Source organism: Suncus etruscus, chromosome 9 (assembly GCF_024139225.1).
Source record: "Suncus etruscus isolate mSunEtr1 chromosome 9, mSunEtr1.pri.cur, whole genome shotgun sequence".
NCBI lineage: Eukaryota > Metazoa > Chordata > Mammalia > Eulipotyphla > Soricidae > Suncus > Suncus etruscus.
In genome coordinates, this window is record NC_064856.1 from 21,416,229 (window position 1) to 21,429,099 (window position 12,871).

The window sequence follows — 12,871 nt, forward strand, 5'->3', positions numbered from 1 at the left end:
TTCATATTCTAATTAGATTTCAAAGCGATTTTTATAAAATGAGAAAGCCTTCATTATTTCTCTGTTGTTTAGTTTCATTAACCACTCCTCAGCCAGACAAAAGTCTCATCTCTTCTCTGCTGCCACCCATCAGAAGAAACACCTCTTTCAATAAATAAAATCTTACACTGACCCACAAGCCTGATGCCAGGAGCTCAGAGCAAGGAAAGGTCAGCCTTTAGTCTGAGTCCATGGTCCAAGGAGAGAGCTGCCCCCAAGGTCTTAAGAGCATAATTAGAAAGCATTTCTTAACGAATGTTCTTTAAATCATTTGTACTGGGATTATACTGGAGGTTGTAAGATTTGCAATGTTGGAACCTCCCCAGAATTATCTGAAGGTAGAACCTTTTCATCTGAATGCCTGAGAAATTTCCTGCCCAGGTTTAGAGCTATCAAATGGGACTATTGTGTATCTTACATCTATCCATTTCCCTGACATCCCTTGCTTTCCTAGAAGAGACCCTGATTAAGAAAAGGTTCTCTGGAATGGAGCAGGTACATCAGGTAGGGCACTTGTCTTGCAAGTGCCCAATCCAGGTTTGAGCCCAACACCACAAATGGTTCCCCCAGCACAGCCAGGAGTGATCCCTGAGCATAGAGCCAGCAGTGAGCCCTGGGGACTGCTGCATGTGACCTAAATATGAAAGAAAAGAAAGAAAGGCGCGGCGAGGCAAGAAGGAAAAAGAGGTTCTTTGCCTTGAGCCTGGCAGGCTCTTTTCATATCATTCATCCTTACTATGTTCTTGCAGAGCTTCTCTGGGCTACCAACATGCACAAGCAGTTAGACATATTAGAGGACACCTGCTGAGAATGCCATAAACCCACTCAGTCTAGGAGTACCAACACAACAGATTTTCAGATGGGTTGGAAACAAAAAGGGCCTCTTTACAACCCTGTGCTTGATCCACAATGGTCCCTGCCTTCACCATGCACCCTTTCCCCTCCTGACTGCTGTTTTCACGACCTGTCATTATTTATTGCCTCTCAAGTCAGTGGACTTCTATGGACTATAGATTTTCCAAATCATAATAAACCCCAGAAGTGTATTGATGGATTACAAATATTCAATTTGTTGTACCTTCTGACCCAGTGGGTCTGCAGGAGGCATGAGAAGGTACATGTCTAACAAGAGCACACATGATACAGCTGATCCAGAAATTAGATTCTAAAAGCCCACACTCTAAGCTACATGTCAGATATCCAGTATCCAATCCACAGTAGAGACACAAATTTATGAAATGCATAAGCAAATGAGTTAATAAGAAAAGCACTTGATTTCTCCTTCTTGAGCCTTTGTTCTGGGAGCCTCACTCTAATACGCTTTGTCTGAGGTTATCTTAAATATGCCAGGCATCTGTAAGAGTACCCAGGAGCATTCTGTGTCCTAAGACTAGACAATATAGGTCTGTGACTGCTTCACTCACAGAAGTAAGCCTGGCTCCCATGGAGGAAGTTATGCAGAACAGGAGGAGCTCCATCCTCACCTTGATGAGGGTGATAGTGATTCTGCCATCCCTGAATTCATCACTTCCCAGCCAGCTAATTTGAGTTTGGGCCTCTGAACTGGAGTCCCAGTATCCTTGCTTGAGAAATCAGACTCTGATTTCTTTAAGGTAAAGTTTCAATGAGGCTGTACATGAACAAGTTATTAGGATTGGGCAACTTTACTAATGTCCATCCCCTTGTTCATGGTCCACAATCCCCAACCAAATGAACCCCAGAGAGGCTTCAAGGAGTAATAAGTTCCCTCATTTCAGCTAACCCATCATGATCCTGGTTTTGTAGAGACATTGATATAACATGATTAATTATTGTTTTAAGCAGAAACTTCATTCAAATATTCATTTCCCTGTCAAGCTAATTTTGTTTCAATATATTTTCTAGTGGGTTTTGACTGGAAACACATAAACAGAAGAACATTATGTCTTTGACCCAATCTCTGAGTACTGGGGAGCTGATGACATGGGGGAAGGTATGTCTGAGGATGGTCACAGGACAGATCCAGCTCCCCCAGTTCTGGTAGGTTGGTGCCATAGCTGAAGGACCCATCTAGAAAGCTCTTACATATTTGCAGTAGCAGTAACAGTCAAATCATTGCATTCCTTAGACGGGCATATTTCCTGTGTCATGTCTTTGATTACATCAGGATCCAAAGTATGATTTCATTTTGCCCTTCACCCCTGAAGACTTCAGGGTATGTTTCAAAAGAACAAGAGCATTGTCTTGTAATCACCATAGTACTATGGTCCACAGAATGAAATTAACATAATGCAAAACTATTACCTAGCTCATGGTCTATATTTAAATTTGCTACTTCTTCCATTAATGCTTTTTATAGTCACTTATTTTAGAGCTCGGTTCAGGATCACACAGTGCATTTATTTGTCATGTGTCTTCAGATTCTTTTAGTCACAGTGGTTGGCAACCTTTTTTTTCAACTGAGCCAAATCTCACCAAAACCACGATTGAAATTTATTTTGAGAGCCACACAGGGTGTGCACTGACAGAGGCTAGGAGCAGAGTCCTGACTCCTGGAGCGGCCGCCCGGCACAGAGAAGAGCCAAATTAAAAGTGTAAAGAGCCACATGTGGCTCGCGAGTCGCAAGTTGCTGACCACTGGAAACAATTTATCTCTCTTTGTCTGTTGTGATGCCAATATTTTGTGAAAAGTTCACACCAGCTATTTTATAGAAGATCCCTTGGTGTGTATTGGTCTGGCTGAGAGATCTCATGATTAAATTCTGGTTATGAAGTTGAGGCTAAAAAAAACACAATGTGCTGTATCCTTGTTAGTGTGACATATATATACCATTATTAGTGGTGTTGGCCTCATCACCTGGAATGTGACCCCGGTGTCTCCACAATAAAAACAATATTTTCCCTTTGCTATCTATAAGTAATTCATGCAGAAATACTTTGAAGTATATAAAATCCTTGCAGTCATTCATTTTTATCTCTATTAGTGATTCTTACCTGAATCAATTATAAATTTGATGGTGACAACATGCTGATTTTGCATTCCTTGTTGATTTTTCTATTATTAGATAACAAGAAGCAGAGCTTTGGACCAGAGAAATTGTATAGGTGTTAAGTGCTTGCCAGTTCAAATTCCTAATGCTATATATGGTCCCCTGAGCACTGTCAGGAGTGATGCCTGAGCACTGAGCACCAGTGGGTATGGAAAATAAAAAATAAATTTTAAAGTATAACTTTCCCTTCTTCCCTTTTGCAGTCATTCATTTTTTTCCATCTGTATGGAACCAGGTTTGTATTTCAATCAACATGTTATATAATCCATTGCCACGGTCATTTGAAATTTGAATTGCATAAGCTCAGTCAGTCCTCAAAACAATTGGGTGATAGTATCAGTCCTGTGCAGTTTTTTACCTTAGGCTCTGTGGGAATCTGCTTCCAGAGTCCCAGCCCCAAACTCTGTGTCTGTTACCATTGCTGTCCCAGAACCCCTATGCCAGCTCTATGCCTTTAATGGAGAGAAGGAATCCACACAGAGCTCACCTAGGGAGCCATACAGGGACCACCCTAATGGTTCACCCTCCCTCCTAAACCTTATTTTGTAAGGAGGCCTGGCTTTTACCTGTGTTTTCTGCCAGGTCATACTAGAGGCAAAGAGGCTGCTATCTGATCTGAAAAAATGGACCCATTTACTGGAATGTCTGTTGAAATGAGGTACCCAGGTCACTTTTTCAATAAATGTGACTGTATGAACTGGGCCACTTCTGAGTTTTTCTTCCTTTGGGGGGGGGGTCACACCCAGCAGTGCTCAGAGGTTTCTCCTGGCTCCATACTCAGAAATCACTCCTGGCAGGCTCGGGGGACCATATGGGATGCCGGGATTCGAACCACCGACCTTCTGCATGCAAGGCAAATGCCTTACCTCCATGCTATCTTTCCGGCTCCTGAGTTTCTCTTTCAACACACACTTTTATTGAGTACATAATATTGAGTTCTATGTGACAAACTTTGGGCTAGTTTGGAGTTATAGCTATGAGGAGTTAGATAAGATGGAGTCCATATTTTAGAAAAATGGATGGAAACTAAACCATCCCCCTACCCCCAATGAATCTTCTGTGATGCAGGTGGAGGACCAGAGAAGAAGGGCTCTATACTGGGAATGTCTCTACAGGAGGAATTTTTCTTTTATCTTTTTTTTTTTTTGGTGTTTTGGGCCACACCCGTTTGATGCTCAGAGGTTACTCCTGGCTAAGTGCTCAGAAATTGCCCCTGGCTTGGGGGGACCATATGGGACGCCGGGGGATCAAACCGTGGTCTTTCCTTGGCTAGCGCTTGCAAGGAAGACACCTTACCTCTAGCGCCACCTCTCCGGCCCCTAGGAATTTTTCATGTTTAGGGTGTTGGAGGAAAAAGGACAAATTTGGTCACACACTTCATTAAGATCATTCCTCAAAGTGGAGTGGTGAAAGCTGAAATTCAAAGAGGTTAAATAATTTACACAGGGTCACACAGCAGTGGAACTAGACTCCAGACAAGGCACACTGATTGCACAGTGCATATTGGTGCAGATGATTGCAAGAATGGCCCCCAAAGTGTTTCTTAGGTGACTCCCTAAGTCTCTGGTGGTTCTAGACAAATGGCCTGCATTCATATATCCACTTGGTGACACTTATTTTCTTCTGAGATAGAACCTTGCTAAGTCACACTGAGGAAGAAGTGACTCAGAGATCTAAGTGTTCTTTATCTGAATTTCAGCTTTGGTTGAGGACAAAAGACAAGAGAAAAAACAGCCTTGGTGGTAAAATAAGGGGGGAGGTGTTATATTTATCTCTCAACATTAAGGATCTAGAAAATTATACCCACCAGGCTGTGAACTCAGCAGGATGAGAGATAATAGAGAGATGAATTAGATTAGAGATCAAGTTTTTGGACTCTCAATCAGAGCTTTGGGTTACTTTCCTGGAGTATCCAGCATCTGTCTACCTAAACTCAGAAAGTTACTTGGCAAATTTCAGTACAGAAACTTCACCTGCACCTGTTCCAGCTGTTCAAGGAATAGGGAAGTCAAGGTGAGGACAACTCGGGTTTATGCCCGCACCTGCTCCATGCCTACATAGCTTGCTCAGTCTCCATGTCTCCTCTGGCTGGCCTTGGCTGGTCCTGGCTTGACACCTGATCCCTATGGAAGCTGACACCACATCATGAGAGGGATCAGGACAGACACAATTGCCGCCACTGCTATTGGAGTCTTGGCTGTCTTCAGTGAGAGAGTCTGAGGACATTGTCCACTGGCCATCTGTCAGCTCCATCTTCCAGCTCCATCCCAGACTACGCACCTTTATTCTTATAAATGACAGAAGTATAAATAAATTATATGTATATAAATATAATTCATATATGATATAAATTATAAATATTACATTTAAATTAAAATAAATAGAATATAAATAAGTTATAATGGCAGTAAAAGTAAGATATTCACCTAAATTATTGTGGCTACATTTGCACATCTGGTAAAACTAGGCTCAAAATCCAGCACGTCTGTTCTTAGAGCATGGACATTTAACCTCTTATGTTGTTTCCCTGTATTATAAGGTTCAGGCACATATACAGTGTGTATATGTGTTATATAGGAGGTCCCACATAATTTTAATGCCCAGGTATGTGTATATGAGATAAGGTACTGTGCTGATAAGTATATCTGCAAGATTACATAAAATGCAGATATCCTTATTATGGTATAAGATTTAGTAAAATCAGAAATAGGGATGTATATTTCCTGCATCTCAGTTTTCATTTCTGGTTTGTGCTCCTGAAATAAAGAACTTAGATATATTTCAGGTCCATTTAGGAGAGGGAAGTGATACCAGAACCCTACCTAAGGAAGATATAGCTTCTTTTTGTGAATGTACCTTGAGAACAAAATGAAACACCAAAGGCTTTAAAACTAGAACAACCTGTTTTGTCTCCCAACCCTGATATTTGTTTGGGTTCAGTGACCCTAGAAAAGTCATTTTTTTCTTCTGTTATTCCTCACCTGGAAATGGAGAGAGTACTTATATCACATTCATATACAGGTTCAGAATAAGCAAAGTTGCCAGCACAATGTCCGGTGCTAGGCATGTTAGATTTGCTGATGCATACACAAGGGCCCTTCTCTCTCCTCATAAACAGCATCTTAACTCTGGGAAGAGAACTGAAAGAAAACTAAGCAGTCTTGGCATTAGTGGGACAGTGGTTCTCAGCCTTCAGCATTGCAGAAGTCTTGATCCTGTTTCACAGATACTGTGTTTGTGTAAATGTCTGCAATTCAGATGATCTGAGTGTGACCTGGGAATTGAGGCCTTTAATGACAGCCCTGGTGATGCAAATGGGTAGTCAAGGTTGAGAACCTTTGGTCCAGAGCATTCCCCTATCATTTAGTAAATTCCTCATGGGACCTGACCCTGGACATCCTGCTATGCAGACACTCTGCCTAGTATTTGCTTTGTTTAATGTAGACGAAGAGGAGAGAGAGAAAGGCTCAACCTATTAACTAATAAAAACTTTTTCTTTGGGTGTCTAAATTTCCAAATAAAAAATCCAGACTCTTTGCCATACACTACACTCATACACACACGCACACATATACACACATATTTGTGACAATTGTAAATAAACATTTAGAAAACTGATTTTTCTTTTAAAAATAAAAATAGACCAAAACTGGAGAGGTAATACAGCAGGTAGAGCATTTGCCTCACATTTGTCCAACCCAAGTTCAATCCCTGGCATCCCATATGATCCCTGAACACTGCCAGTAACCCCTGAGCATCACTGGATGTTGTCCAAAAACAAAACAAAACAAAAAATGTAAAGGACTAAATGATAGTTTGAATCTGCTGTGTTCTACATGCTTAGCTCTCAAGAGTCAATAAGCATTGTTCATCCTCAGAATGTAAAGGTGTCCAGTATAGAAATGTACCCACCTCTCAGGTTTATATGCCTGCTCCTTTATACCTAGGCCTCTCCACAGATTTCTGAGTCGCTTTAGAATTTGCATGTAAAATAAAAGCTTCCTACATAATTGAAATTATACCCAATTGACCGTGAAATGGAAGTGTCCGTGACCAATGAGGTGTTGGGTTGGGGAAAGCTGTTGTGCTAAAAAAATGGGGCCTCTAGAGCCTCAGGGCTGGTTTTCTGGCTCTGAAAGAGAAATTCTCCTGGAATTCCATACTAGTCTGTCAGTTTTACCTTGGCCTTATTCTAGTAAGAAAAAGTGTGGTATAGGGAGGCATTTTGTCACCGTCTTTTCTCTCCTGGCTGAGAATAGAACTAGGGAGCACATTAGGAGCATGTGGATCCACTGGAAATAGCTTCTCCCTCAGACCATGGATCTTTTGAGCCAGATGGACCTAGAATGCTCAAAAGTAGGGTACTGAGGATCATGATAGAACAGTAGATATTCTCAACTGAAGATTAAAAGTTTTTAACTTTGGGGAGATAGTAATGAGCCACTAATTGAAGGAAATAGTGTATATGATAGAATTTGAGTGGTAGCAATGGGAGCAGTTGGCATTATCTTTTGTCCTACAGAGCCATCCTGTTGGCCTGGACAACATAGTGATGAAGAAGGGAAAGGATAGTAGACAGTTTGGGATATGATTAGCTGCAATTGGAAACAAGAAGAAGCATGAATGCCACCTACTGTAAGGAGGAGCTGGTTGAAGGAAAAACTCCAGCTCAAAGAAGCTCTCTGTGTTGCTACTAAATGTTAGCATCAGTGATTAAAATGCAGCTCTAGCCATATCCCAGAAATGTTGAGTAATAGGTAAGCCAAATGTTGAGAAGAGGAAGGAAACATTACATTATCTAATCAGTCTGCTCATAGGGTATTACAGGCAAATCTAGAAACTGGTCACATTTTTAATAATATATATATATATAATTTTTATTTATTTTGAATCACCATGAGATACAATTACAAAGCTGTTTATGATTGAGTTTCATTTATACAATGTCTAATACCCATTCCTTTACCAGTGCACATTTCCTACTACCAATGTGCTGATCACATTTTAAAGCAAGACATCCACACTGACTAATGGAATGTAAAAAGAAATGAGTTATGGAATAAAAGTTATTGCATAACAAGTCTACACAGACTGAGGACAGTATTAGATGGCTGTGTAACCAAAAGCAAACCTCTGCATGGGCCAGCAAGAGTCAGCATGTTATGCACCTGGGACTTTACCCTAAAAGGTCATGCAAAGCCTTTGATAGGCTTACTTCAATCTGTAATGTTTTCAGATATAAAACATCACTTAGGTGGTGAACACTTTGAAGATAATTTTGTTTCCCTTATATTTTTACCAGAGTTTCCACATGGCTGCTATTGGACAATCTTTATATACATTAAACTATCTAATTGGTTGTTGTTCAAATTTAAGGTACTTTTACATTTATTTTGTATCCAGTAATCTTTTAATTGGAGGGGGTCACACCTGGCAGTGCTCAGGAGTTACTCCTGGCTCTGTGCTCAGAAATAGCTCCTGACAGGGGCCAGAGTGGTAGCACAGTAGTAGGGCAATTGCCTTGCACGAGGCTGACCTAGGACGGATGCAGGTTTGATTTCTGCCATCCCTGGGGTCTCCCAAGACAGGGGCGTGGCCAAAAAAGAAAAGAAAAGAAATTGCTCCTGGCAAGCTCGGGGGACCGAACCTGGGTCCATCCCATCCCACGTTGTCTGCGTGTAAGGCTGTGCTATCACTCCAGCCTCTATATCCAGAAATCTTGATTAAATTTTTATTATACCCCATAGATATTCCAATTCTTTTAAATTTTAGAAATAAAAAAATCTGTGGGTAATAATAATTATCTTTCTATAATTATAATTTAGAATCATTGCATTTATTAAAATTTCTAAAACATTGCTTTATTGACAGTTTTTTGTGGTTGGTTTTCTTCCCTTATAGCTTATTGAGCTTCTAAAACAGTAATTTGCAACTTTGATTAGTGATTCTCTATTGGAGATGACTTTGACTATAGGGGAGTTTAGCAATGTTTGGACACATTTTTTTTATTTAAACAACTTTATTACATACAAGATTGTGTTTGTGTTTCAGTCATGTAAAAAACACCACCCATCACCAGTGCAACATTCCCATCACCAATGTCCCAAATCTCCCTCCTCCCCACCCGACCCCCGCCTGTACTTTAAACAGGCTTTCTATTTCCCTCGTACATTCTCATTATTAGGATAATTCAAAACGTAGGTATTTCTCTAACTAAACTCATCCCTGTTTGTGGTGAGCTTCAAGAGGTGAGCTGTAACTTCCAGCTCTTTTCTCTTTTGTGTCTGAAAATTATTATTGCAAGGATGTCTTTCATTTTTCTTAAAACCCATAGATGAGTGAGACCATTCTATCTATCTATCTCTCTCTCTCTCTCTGACTTATTTCACTCAGCATAATAGATTCCATGTACATCCATGTATAGGAAAATTTCATGACTTCATCTCTCCTGACAGCTGTATAATATTCCATTGTGTATATGTACCACAGTTTCTTTAGCCATTCGTCTGTTGAAGGGCATCTTGGTTGATTCCAGAGTCTTGCTATGGTAAATAGTGCTACAAAGCATATAGGTGTAAGGAAAGGATTTTTTGTATTGTATTTTTGTGTTCCTAGGGTATATTCCTAGGAGTGGTATAGCTGGGTCGTATGGGGGCTCGATTTCCAGTTTTTGGAGGAATCTCCATATGGCTTTCCATAAAGGTTGAACTAGACGGCATTTCCACCAGCAGTAGATAAGAGTTCCTTTCTCTCCACATCCCCGCCAACACTGCTTGTTCTCATTCTTTGTGATGTGTGCCAATCACTGGGATGTGAGGTGGTACCTCATAGTTGTTTTGAATTGCATCTCCCTGATGATTAGTGATGTGGAGCATTTTTTCATGTGCCTTTTGGCCATTTGTATTTCTTCTTTGTCAAAGTGTCTGTCCATTTCTTCTCCTCATTTTTTGATGGGATTAGATGTTTTTTTCTTGTAAAGTTCTGTCAGTGCCTTGTATATTTTGGAGATTAGCCCCTTATCTGATGGGTATTGGGTGAATAGTTTCTCCCACTCAGTGGGGGGCTCTTGTATCATTGGTGCTATTTCTTTTGAGGTGCAGAAGCTTCTCAGTTTAATATATTCCCATCTCTTAATCTCTGCTTTCAATTGCTTGGAGAGTGCAGTTTCCTCTTTGAAGATGCCTTTAGTCTCAATGTCCTGGAGTGTTTTACCTACGTATTGTTCTATATATCTTATGGTTTTGGATCTGATATCGAGGTCTTTTATCCATTTGGATTTTACCCTTGTACATGATGTTAGCTGGGGGTCTAAGTTCAATTTTTTGCAAGTGGCTAGCCAGTTGTGCCAACACCACTTGTTGAAGAGGCTTTCTTTGCTCCATTTAGGATTTCTTGCTCCTTTATCAAAAATTAGGTGATTGTATGTCTGGGGAACATTCTCTAAGTATTCAAGCCTATTCCCCTGATCTGAGGACCTGTCTTTATTGCAATACCATGCAGTTTTGATAACTATTGCTTTGTAGTACAGTTTAAAGTTGGGGAAAGTAATTCCTCCCATATTCTTTTTCCCAATGATTGTTTTAACTATTCTAGAGTGTTTATTGTTCCAAATGAATTTCAAAAGTGCCTGATCCACTTCTTTGAAGAATGTCATAGGTATCTTTAGAAGGATTGCATTAAATCTGTACAATGCTTTGGGGAGTATTGCCATTTTAATGATGTTAATCCTACCAATACATGAGCAGGGTATGTGCTTCCATTTCCGTGTGTCCTCTTATTTCTTGGGGAAGAGTTTTATAGTTTTCTTTGTATAGGTTCTTCACATTTTTAGTCAAGTTGATTCCAAGATATTTGAGTTTGTATGGCACTATTGTGAATGGGGTTGTTTTCTTAATGTCCATTTCTTCCTTATTACTATTGGTGTATAGAAAGGCCATTGATTTTTGTGTGTTAATTTTGTAGCCTACCACCTTGCTATATGAGTCTATTGTTTCTAGAAGCTTTTTCGTAGAGACTTTGGGATTTTCTAGGTAGAGTATCCTGTCATCTTCAAACAGCAAGAGCTTGATTTCTTCCTTTCCTATCTAGATTCCCTTGATATCTTTTTCTTGCCTAATCGCTATAGCAAGTACTTCCAGTGCTATGTTGAATAGAAGTGGTGAGAGAGGAAAGCCTTGTCTTGTGCCAGAATTTAGAGGAAAGGCTTTCAGTTTTTCTCCATTGAGGACAATATTTGCCACTGTCTTGTAGTAGGTGGCCTTAACTATATTGAGAAAGGTTCCTTTCATTCTTATCTTGCTGAGAATTTTGATCAAGAATGGGTGTTGGACCTTATCAAATGCTTTCTCTGAGTCTATTGATATGATCATGTGATTTCTATTTTTCTTGTTGATGTTGTGTATTATGTTGATAGATTTACGGATGTTAAACCAGCCTTGCATTCCTGGGATGAAACCTACTTGATCGTAGTGGATGTTCTTCTTAATGAGGCATTGAATCCTATTTGCCAGGATTTTGTTGAGGATCTTTGCATCTGTATTCATCAGCGATATTGGTCTGTAATTTTCTTTTTTGGTAGCATCTCTGTCTGGTTTAGGTATCAAGGTGATGTTGGCTTCATAAAAGCTATTTGGAAGTGTTCCGGTTTTTTCAATTTCATGAAAGAGTCTTGCCGGGATTGGTAGAAATTCCTCTTGAAAGGTTTAAAAGAATTTATTAGTAAATCCATCTGGGCCTGGACTTTTCTTTTTGGGCAGACATTTGATTACTGTCTTAATTTCCTCAATAGTGATGGGTGTGTTTAGATATGCTACATCCTCTTCATTCAACCGTGGAAGATTATAAGAGTCGAAAAATTTATCCATTTCTTCCAGGTTTTCATTTTTAGTGGCATAGAGTTTCTCAAAGTAGTTTCTGATTACCCTTTGGATCTCTACCATATCAGTAGTCACCTCTCCTTTTTCATTCCTAATACGAGTTATCAAATTTCTCTCTCTCTCTCACTCTTTGTTAGTTTTGCCAGTGGTCTATCAATCTTGTTTATTTTTTCAAAGAACCAACTTCTGCTTTCGTTGATCTTTTGGATTGTTTTTCAGGTTTCCACTTCACTGATTTCTGCTCTCAGCTTTGTTATTTCCTTCTGTCTCCCTATTTTTTGGGTCCTTTTGTTGAGTACTTTCTAATTATATGAGCTGCATAATTAAGCTATTCAGGTATGCCCCTTCTTTCCTGATGTGTGCTTACAAAGCTCTAAATTTTCCTCTCAGTACCACTTTTGCTGTGTCCCATAGGTTCTGATAGTTTGTGTCTCCATTGTCATTTGTTTCTAGGAAGATTTTGTTTTCCTCTGATTTTATCCCGGACCCACTGGTTATTCAGTATTAGGCTGTTTAATTTCCACGTATTAAAGTTTTTCTTCTGTGTCCCTTTGTGGTTCACATATAATTTCAGGGCCTTGTGGTCAGCGAAGATAGCCTGCAAAATTTCTATCCTTTTGATATTATGGAGGTATGTTTTATGTGCTAGCATGTAGTCTATCCTGGAGAATGTCCCATGAACATTAGAGAAGAATGTGTATCCAGGATTCTGGGGGTGGAGTGTCCTGTATATATCTACTAGGCCTCTTTTTTCATTTCTCTTTTCAGGTCTAGTATATTCTTGTTGGGCTTCAGTCTGGTTGACCTGTCAAGTGTTGACAATGCTGTGCTGAGGTCTCCCACATTATCATGTTGTTATTGATATTATTTTTCAGATTTGTCAACAAGTTTATTAAATATTTTGCTGGCCCCTCATTCGGTACATAT